Source organism: Pinus tabuliformis, chromosome 6 (genome assembly GCF_031772625.1).
Source record: "Pinus tabuliformis cultivar Carrire ecotype Pingquan chromosome 6, CPIR1, whole genome shotgun sequence".
In the NCBI taxonomy this organism is placed as follows: Eukaryota; Viridiplantae; Streptophyta; class Pinopsida; order Pinales; family Pinaceae; genus Pinus; species Pinus tabuliformis.
The window spans coordinates 2075717438-2075727184 of NC_142292.1; positions in this window are offsets into that span (position 1 = coordinate 2075717438).

A 9747-nucleotide genomic window follows, 5' to 3' on the forward strand; every position below is an offset into this window, starting at 1 on the left:
GTCTCTGTTTGAACTGTCATGCATGAGTTATTTATGAGAGAATATTTAGTTATTTGAAATGACACAGTTACATGCATGCATGCATTAACTAACTGAACTTACATTAATTCAACAAACTATTTGAATTAATCTAACTGGACTTGACTCAGTTAATTAAGCCAACTAATTACAACTCAATATTACAACTCATCCTTATCTCTTTAACTGATGGATAAATTCCTCAACTAATGGAGAAACTGTTGCATGTCCCCACACAGACTTCCTGTTTGATTTTCCTTAACTAATTAACTCAAGATGAATTAATTAATTATTTTACAAACAGTTGCTAAGATCAAATTCGAATTTTACTTCACTATTTTAGTTCAGGGACTAACTAAAATAGGAAGGTATTCTGAAATACTATTTATAGAATGCTATTTTTAGTACTTCCATTTTTTATTTCTTGTTGTTATGTTCAACACTGGTTGAACTGCGATTTTTAGCATTTCTTGTTGCTATTTTCAACACTCCCTCTCAATAAGAAAGGGATTATTAGTAACCCCAATCCTGTCTAGTGGAAATCGAACTTGCATTTTGACAATGCCTTCGTCAAAATATCTGCATCCTGTTCCTTAGTTGAAACATACAACAACAACATGATCCTCTTGACCACAAAGTCTCGAAGATGGTGATATCGGATATCAATGTGCTTGGACCTGTCATGAAAAATTTGCTTCTTAGAGAGTTTGATACAACTCTGGTTATCGCAGTAGATCACTGTAGGATCCATCCTCTGAACAAACAATCCCACTAGAATCTTCCGCATCCAAATGACCTCACATGCATTCCTGACTAGCAGCCATGTATTCAGCCTCTGCTGAGCTAAGTGCAACTGATCTTTGTTTCCTACTGTACCAAGAAACTGCAGCTAAACCAAGGTTGAAGATTCCTCCAGAAGTTCTCTTCCGGTCGAATAGACTCCCTGCCCAATCCGCATCTATGAAGCCCTGAAACTTCACTCCCTTTGTCCGTCTATACCACAATCCGAATTGAGATGTGCCTCTGAGGTATCTCAGCACATGCTTCGCTGCCTTCCAAAATAACTTGGTAGGCTGAACCATAGCTTGACTCAGCTGGTTCACCGCAAAGCATAAGTCGTGTGTTCACTAGATACATAAGTAAACCCACCAGCTGTCGATAAACAATAGTAGCTACTACCTCACTTGAAGTAGTATCCTCCTTCCTCCAGTTCCCAGCTAGAGGAGTCTGCATGGGCTTGCACTTCTCCATGTGAAAGCGCCTGAGTATCTCATTGGAATACTTGCCTTGAGACACAAATAATTCACCATATTTTTGCCACACCTCCATGCCTAGAAAGTAGTGCATAAGGCCCATGTCCTTCATCTCGGACTCTCTTGCAAGGTCTTCTTTGAAAGACTGTATCAGTTGATCATCACCTATCAAAATCAGATCATCGACATAAAGAACAATGATCAATGGTTTACCTTCTACCATGTTGTGGTAAAGGTTCACATCTACTTCACTCTTGGTGAAGCCCAAACCGGTGAAATAGCTGTCGATCTTGGTGTACCAAGCATGCGGTGTTTGCTTCAGCCCATAAAAATACCTCTTGAGTCGGCACACATGCGACTCACGATCGAAGGTCACAAAACCCTCTGACTGCTAAATGTACATCTCCTCCTCAATCTTCCCATTAAGGAATATTGTCTTCACATCCATCTAGTGGATCTTCCACCCAATCTGAGCTGATAGTGCCAACATCGATCTAATCAATGAGTACCTTGCTACATGAGAAAAATTCTCATCATAGTCGACCCCTCGACCTGTGAGAAACCTCAGACAACAAACTTTGCCTTATGTTTCTCAACATTGCCATTAGCTGCTTGCTTTACCTTGTAAAGTCATCTGGAACTCACCACTAACTTGCCCTGAGGCCTTAGGACAACATCCCACACATTGTTCCAAATGATAGAGTCGTTCTCCTCTACCATTGCATCAACCCAGACTGGTTGCTGCACTGCCTCCTCGAACAAAGAAGGTTCGATATCTACACACTCCCCAACTAGGGCCATGTACCCAGTGTACCACTCGGGCGACCTCCTCTGTCTGCGCTGAGAAGATGGTTATCCCACATTCTCCCGCGCATCCAACATCAACCTGTCAGCTTCCCTTGAGCATTTCCACCCATCTCTGGAAGTATCAGCATGAGTGGATGTCTCCACTCCTGGATCCTCTGCATGCGACTGCTCCGCATCAATATGAAGCTCCTCCTCCTTAGGAACTGAAAGTACCTCCTTTGCATGCAACTTGAGCTCCCTCTCAAGTGACACTTGCATGAATTTATGCTCGTCAAAATTCAGATCCTTGCGTACCACAGTCCTCTGAGTGGAAGGCAGGTACACCTGATAGTTGTGGGGTGTATCCGTTTACCCCACAAGTATTCCCAACTCAGCTGTTGGGTCTAGCTTCTTCCTGGCATCTTTGGTCACATGACAATAAACTGATGATATAAAGATTCAGACGTGACTTACATAAGGTCACTTCCTGGAATAGGCCTCCATAGGTGTCTTCATTCGTAGTATACGGTGCGGGCTTATGTTTTGCAAGTATACCGCTATATTGCATGCCTCAGCCCACAAATGCAGTGGCAGGCTTTGGTCATGCAACATCACTTGAGCTGCTCCCACAATTGATTTGTTCTTCCTTTCGGCCACCCCATTTTGCTGTGGGTTATGGGGTGTCGTCAATTCCCGTTTAATACCTTCTGCAGTGCAGAAGTCTTTAAACTATTGGGAGACATACTCTCCACCATTGTCGCTACGCAAGGCTTTTATTTTCTTTCCAGATTCTTTCTCTGCCAAGGCTTTAAACCCACAAAACCTCAAGAAGGTCCGATCCTTCTTTTGCATAAAGTAAATCCAACATCTATGAGAAAAATCATCAATAAAAATAACATAGTACCTTTGTTTAGCAGCGGAGGCTGTAGAGAAGGGTCCACAAACATCTGAGTGAACTCGCTCCAGGATTGCTCCAAATCTACTGTCTCGATCCGGAAAGGAAGATTTCGCATACTTACCCAAGGTACAACCTTTGCATGTAGTCGTCTGCTCAAGTTTTCCCTTGGGTAATCCGGTAGAAATTTGTTGCATGATCTTCAGGGCTCCATGGTGCAAGTGGCCCAATATTCTATGCCATAGCTCGCCAATATCTTGGCTTTGCACCATCTCAGCTTTGGAACTCAAAGCAATACAACCGTCTACCTCCACCTTGTAGAGATTCTTGACTCGATTCCCTATTCGCTTTGTCTATCCAGTACCGATATGCCTCAGGAATACCATTCCTTTACTAAAGACTACATCATACCCTTTATCTTCTAGCATAGCGACAGACACAAGATTCTTCAGACCCGGTACATACTTTACATCAATCAGGGTGAGGGGAGCTCCATGCTCCTTCTGAAACACAACCATACCTTCACCTGAAACACGGTACTTTCCATCATTGCCCATCTCGATCAGCATCTGGAGATCCTTCTCCTCCAAGGTACTGAAAATATTCTTGTCACCTGACATGTGGAATGAAGCTCCACTGTCCAGATACCACACACATCCCACCATGGATGAAACCATGCATAAGATAAGCGAGAAATCCAGCTCAAACTACGAGGCCAGTGCCAAACCATCAGATCCCTTCGAAGAACCCTTCTTGGATGTCTTCTGTGGAAAATTCCTAGCATAATGACCCACTTCATGACAATGAAAGCATCACATTTTCGATTTGTCAATATTCTTCCCACCATGGGAAGAACCGGACTTGGGATGGGACGCCTTCCCTTTCCCTTTCCTCTCCTTACTCGCTAAGGCTAGATTTTCTTTGTCATCTTGCTTCAATGAGGATCCATCTCTAGTGCTTATTCTTATTTCCTCCTGCATCAGATCCAACCAAACTCGTTCCCAATCTGGCAATTTTTCTCTTCCATTAACTGAGTCTTGGTAGCTATGTCAGCTCTTAGGAAGACCAAGGAGTGCAAGACTCACCATGTCATCATCAACGGTCGTGATCCCTACACTTCCAAGCTCATCCCTGTAGGTAGTGAGCTTGTTCAGATATGTAGAGATCGTGTTTCCCTTTTCACAGTTGATCTTACGAAGCTTGTTTTTCAGTGCCATCTTCCTCTGATCGCTGCTGTTCTGATATAGATATTTCAATGTTTTCCACATCGAAAATGGTGTCTCCTTCCCATGGAGGCTCGAGACAATGTGGTCTCGAACTCCCTCCAGGAGGATTCTCCTTGCTCTAGCCACACATTTCTTCGATTCCGCCAGTTGAGTAGCATCAGTTGGCTTGGGGACTTCTTGATCAATGAACTCATTTAAACTATTATCCTCTAATACTGCCTCCATGCGATCTTTCCAGGCTATATAATTTGAGCTGCCATCAAGGGCATACTCGAGTCTTAAACCGCTGAACGCCATTGGTGAAACTGAGATGTGATAAGAACTCGATTTCTATATTCAGGAACCACAACCTTCGAACTCCTCCTTCTTATATATTGTTCTTCGCCTTGATGACCTTTGCTCCGATACCATGTAGAAATTCCTACTGTAGATCAACATATTATGTAATATACTAAAACACAATACAAGATCTACTTCTACAACACTTTGCGGAAGCTTAATCGAATTGAGCAAGATGAAGAGAACACATATAAATGAGAATGAGAAATCAATCACACATAACACAGAAGAAATAACTCGGGGAAAGCCTCAGCCTAAAACCCCAATCTTTGTATTATCATACAAGTGGAAATCTTGTTCATGTTACAAAAAGAATTAGCTCACAAGTTATCTTGCTCTCTCTGCAATCAAACAATACAACTCACAGACTGAATAGACATAGTATATGTCCTTTTCAAGCCCTCTAAGCCTCGTATTTCCTTGCGCAATTTTTCTTGGGGTCTAGTGAAGTCACATGTGTGAATTGGCCTCATCACACTCACAAAAATTGAAGAAGTAACTGCGCAATCCTTAAGGAAATAATTCCTTCTGCATGCAAGGAATATTCACAATGGAATATTCTAGCAACTAATAATACACTGCCCCTCCATCTGATCTCAACTGGGTCTCTGTCTGAACTGTCATGAATGAGTTATTTATGAGAGAATATTCAGTTATCTGCAGTGCAACAGTTACATGCATGCATGCATTAACTAACTGAACTTACATTAATTCAACAAACTATTTGAATTAATCTAACTGGACTTGACTCTGTTAATTGAGCCAACTAATTACAACTAAATATTACAATTCATCCTTATCTCTTTAACTGATGGATAAATTCCTCAATTAATGGAGAAAATGTTGCATGTCCCCACATAGACTTCATGTTTGATTTCCCTTAACTAATTAACTCAAGATGAATTAATTAATTATTTTACAAACAGTTGCTAAGATCAAATTCGAATTTTACTTCACTATTTTATTTCAGGGACTAACTAATATAGGAAGGTATCCCGAAATGCTATTTATAGAATGCTATTTTTAGCACTTCTATTTTTATTCCTTGTTGCTATGTTCAACACTGGTTGAACTGCTATTTATAACAGTGCTATTTTAAGCATTTCTTGTTGCTATTTTCAACATATCTCTCCCATTTATTTCTTTTAAAGACTTTAGTGCAAGAAAATGATCAATACTTAGTGACAATGACATGTTCTCGTAGTCTACTATTCAACATTTTATTGTCTTTTGGATTCTCTTGGAGTTGAATGACTAAAAATTGCATCTTAATGCCTCAACTCAGATGATGCTTTGCGAAAATTCCTCCATAGATTCACTTTGATCAAGTAGCATCAATATTATTTAACTCCTTAGGAAAATAATATGTTGGCATTATGATACAAGTGTTTTCCTTGATGGCAACTCACATAGGTGACAAATCACAGTGCAACAGGTTAACAACAAAGGATTACAGATCAAGCTCTAGAGATTGAATAAAGAGAATGGTTTAAGAAACATATGCTTGTTCACTTTGTCAAAACATCATATACACGTTGGTTCATAGAACAAAAAGAGTGTATACATATACATGCATTTTCACAAGAGGATAAGCACGTACATGTTGGAAAATCAAGTAAATTCAAGAGTAAAGAATACCAGGGGTCAATACCATTGTATTATCCCACAATATTGAGCAGAGTAACGACTATTTGATCCCGTCCAAGAATACCACAGGTCCTAAGTGGTTTTGGTCTGAGGTATTGAGAAAGGCTTAAAACTATATAAGGAGGAGAAGATCATAAGGCTAGGGTGTGCAAGTGAAAGGGGTTTCTCAGGAATAATTCTATCTGAAGTATATTTTATGTTGCAGGGGCTATGATTATGATATGATCTAAAATATTTTGTGCACCTTGAATTCAGTGTTGGATCAGGATCATGAGACCTGAAATGACTTGTCATTAAATGATATGATATTGGTTGGGCTATATCTGATTGCTAACACATGTTTTATTCTATAAATGTTATGATATGGGTATGGCTGAAGTCTGGAATAGCTGTGAAGATTTAAGTTAGTATTTGCAGATCTATACGCTAGTTCGCCTTGGTGAAGGCGCATATAGACACTGGTTCGGCATTTTGAAGTAGCGTATACATTATGAAATATGATGTTTGAAGTTGTAGATGGTTTTGGTTGTTGATGCCGTGTTCTGGGTTTTGCTCTGCGTTCTGGTGACAATGTTCTGAATGTTCAGATTGATTAGATTGTGATTTGCCTCAGTGTGGATGGGTTTTCAGTGATTGATTGTATTCCAGTGGTTATTGATTTTGAGCTTCAATGTTGCTGACGGGTCCAGTATGAAAATTTGATGAAACGTGGCCTTCAGATTGTGGTGTTGTGTACCAAGAGTATCCAGTTTGAAAATTTATGAAACATGGTCCCTGGAGGAAGAGAGAAGGTCATAGCCTTCTATAGGCTGATGCCTACGTACTAGTAAACATATCGGCTAGTACAAGAGCTATGGGGTTGTATCTCCCTTACAGTGGTAGCTAGAAAATGAGTGAAGGTTGGAGCCTTCTGTAGGCCGATGCCTACGACTAGTAAACATATTAGATAGTACAGAGCTAAGGGGTTGTAGCTCCCTTCCAGTAGAATCTAGAGAACGAGAGAAGGCTGTAGCTTTCTGCAAGTGGGTGCCTGCATACTGGTATGAGTCTACACCAGTACAAGATTGTAAACAAGGTTTTATTATATTAAAAGAAGACAAAGACGACAATAGTAGATGGATTTTCTCCCACATTAGGTTTCCACCTTAAATCTTGGTGTTCATGTGTGTTGCTTATGTGTGATTGCTTATTCTGCTATTATTACACATGGTTATTGATTAAATGATTAATTAAGAACTGATGCATTGATTGAAGATCAACAGATGATGAATTAAATAAATCATAAGTTCACTGGATATATGCTGGTTGCCTTTAGAACAATTGCTTGCACACGCGAGTTCTCTTCATTGAAGCAACATATATAAATCTGGGTATGAAATGAAAAATTTATTAAGTTGATATCACTGATTCACCCCCCCTCTCAGTATTGTTTCCAACAATTGGTATCAGAGCAGGTCCTTCAAAAGAAGCTTAATCGCTTGAAGGGAGATCTTTCAAGATGAGCAATCACGAAGGCACAGGATCGATCAGACCACCAATATTCAATGGGAACAACTTGGTATATTGGAAAAAACGAACTAGAGCTTATCTTCAGTCCCTTGGAGATGATGTTTTGGAAATTATGGAAAGAGGATACCAATATCCAACAACAGTCCCCATGGATCCAACAGAAAAGAAATCATATGAAATCAATGCCAAAGCCGTCAACGCCTTATTGGGAAGTCTATCAGAATCAGAATTCATCAAAGTCATGCAGTTCAACACAACCAAGGAAATATGGGACAAAATCATTTAGAGCTACGAAGGAGACTCCCAGGTGAAACATGCTAAACTACAAACTCTCAAAATCCAGTATGAAACTCTCAAGATGCATAGTGATGAAAGTATTTCTAGTTATTTCTTGTGAGTAGATGGGATTGTAAATCATATGAGAAATCTGGGTGAAGAAATAAAGGAGGCTACTATAGTTGAGAAAATATTGAGATCTTTGTCTTCTAAATTTGAGTCAAAAGTATCTGCCATTGAAGAAAAGCAAGATCTACAATCTGTTACTATTGTTCAACTTCATTGAATTTTAGATGCCTTTGAAAATTACAAGGAAAGGAGGTCCATTAGACATCAGAGAAGCCGCTTTCAAAGCTTCTGCAAAAGGAAAAGAAAAGGGAGATCTCAAAGAATCAGGAGATATATAAGAGGAAGAAGAGGTAAACTTTGTGAAGAAACTTCAGCGGGGTTCCGAAAGATTCAGAGGTAAGCTTCCTTTCAAATGTTTTGCTTGTGGAAGAGTTGGTCATTATGTTGCTAAATTCCCTCATGACAAAGAAAAGATGTCTGTAGAAGGTAATAGAAGCTATTATACTCATGATGATAGTGATGGCATGTCGAATAGTGATGAAGATGATCAAGAAATTAAACTTCTAAAGGTAGATGAAAATGATACCTTAGAAAAGGAAGATTTCCTTAATGAAATCAGTGAACTCAAAATATGTTTGGCAGAAAAGGATACAGTCATAGACACAATGACACATCAACTCACTGAAACGGACAAGCACAATGGAGTGTTAGAATTTGAAGTAGTAAGTCTAAGAAAAGAACTTGAGAAGACAAAGACTCTAAACCTTAGATTTGCTAAAGGATCAGAAATGTTAGATGAAATCATCAAAGTTTAGCATTCTCCTCTTATAAAGACTGGTCTTGGTTTTCATGAAACTGTTGAAGGTGAATCTAGCTCACAAGATGAGGTAAGGAACTTCAATGCAAAATTTGAAATGCTCAACAAGGAGATAAGAGGTCAACCCCATCAACAACCAAGGAAAGAAAGACTTCAAAGAAAATCATTTTCAACTAACTATGGAAGGGATAATCGTCTCTTTTCTCTGATAAATAATGTTGAATGTTTTATATGTCATAATTTTGGACATGTTGCAGCCAGATGTAGAAGTACAATGGTTCAAGACCATCAAATAGAAAGATCATCAGTTTCTAGGTATTTTAAGGGATATTGTTTTACTTGAAATATGTTTGGTCACAAAGATATTGATTGCGATAGAAGGAATATGAAACATGTAAGATGTTATATGTGTAACAAGTTTGAAAATAGAGCAAAGGAATGCAGGAGAAAATTTCGACCACCATATCAAAAGGAGAAAACATAATCACAATCCAAGGTATTGAAGAAGAAGGAAGTGTTGTCAGAAAGATGTGGTGTAGCTCAGTATACAGACATAATAGACCCAGGGGGAGCTGAAAGCGTAAAACTTCAGTATTCCAATTCTCATACGCAGTTATTATGAAGACACGTCGCGTATATATGCGAGTTAGAAGCTGCACAGTCACATATATGGTGTTTTGAAGAAAAAGCAGTGGGATAGACTTAGAAAAAGGGGTCTGATATCATTCAGTCAATTATCAATTATATGTTTTGTTCTCAGTAATGATGATTACAGTCTGTTGATGATATGTGGAAGTGTTTTTGGCCCTCATAATCTGTTAGTAATTTGATGAATAATTGGCTGATGATGATGCCTTGATGATTCTCACTGACAAATGCAATGATATGATCTGACAGTGAACAGATGGCACA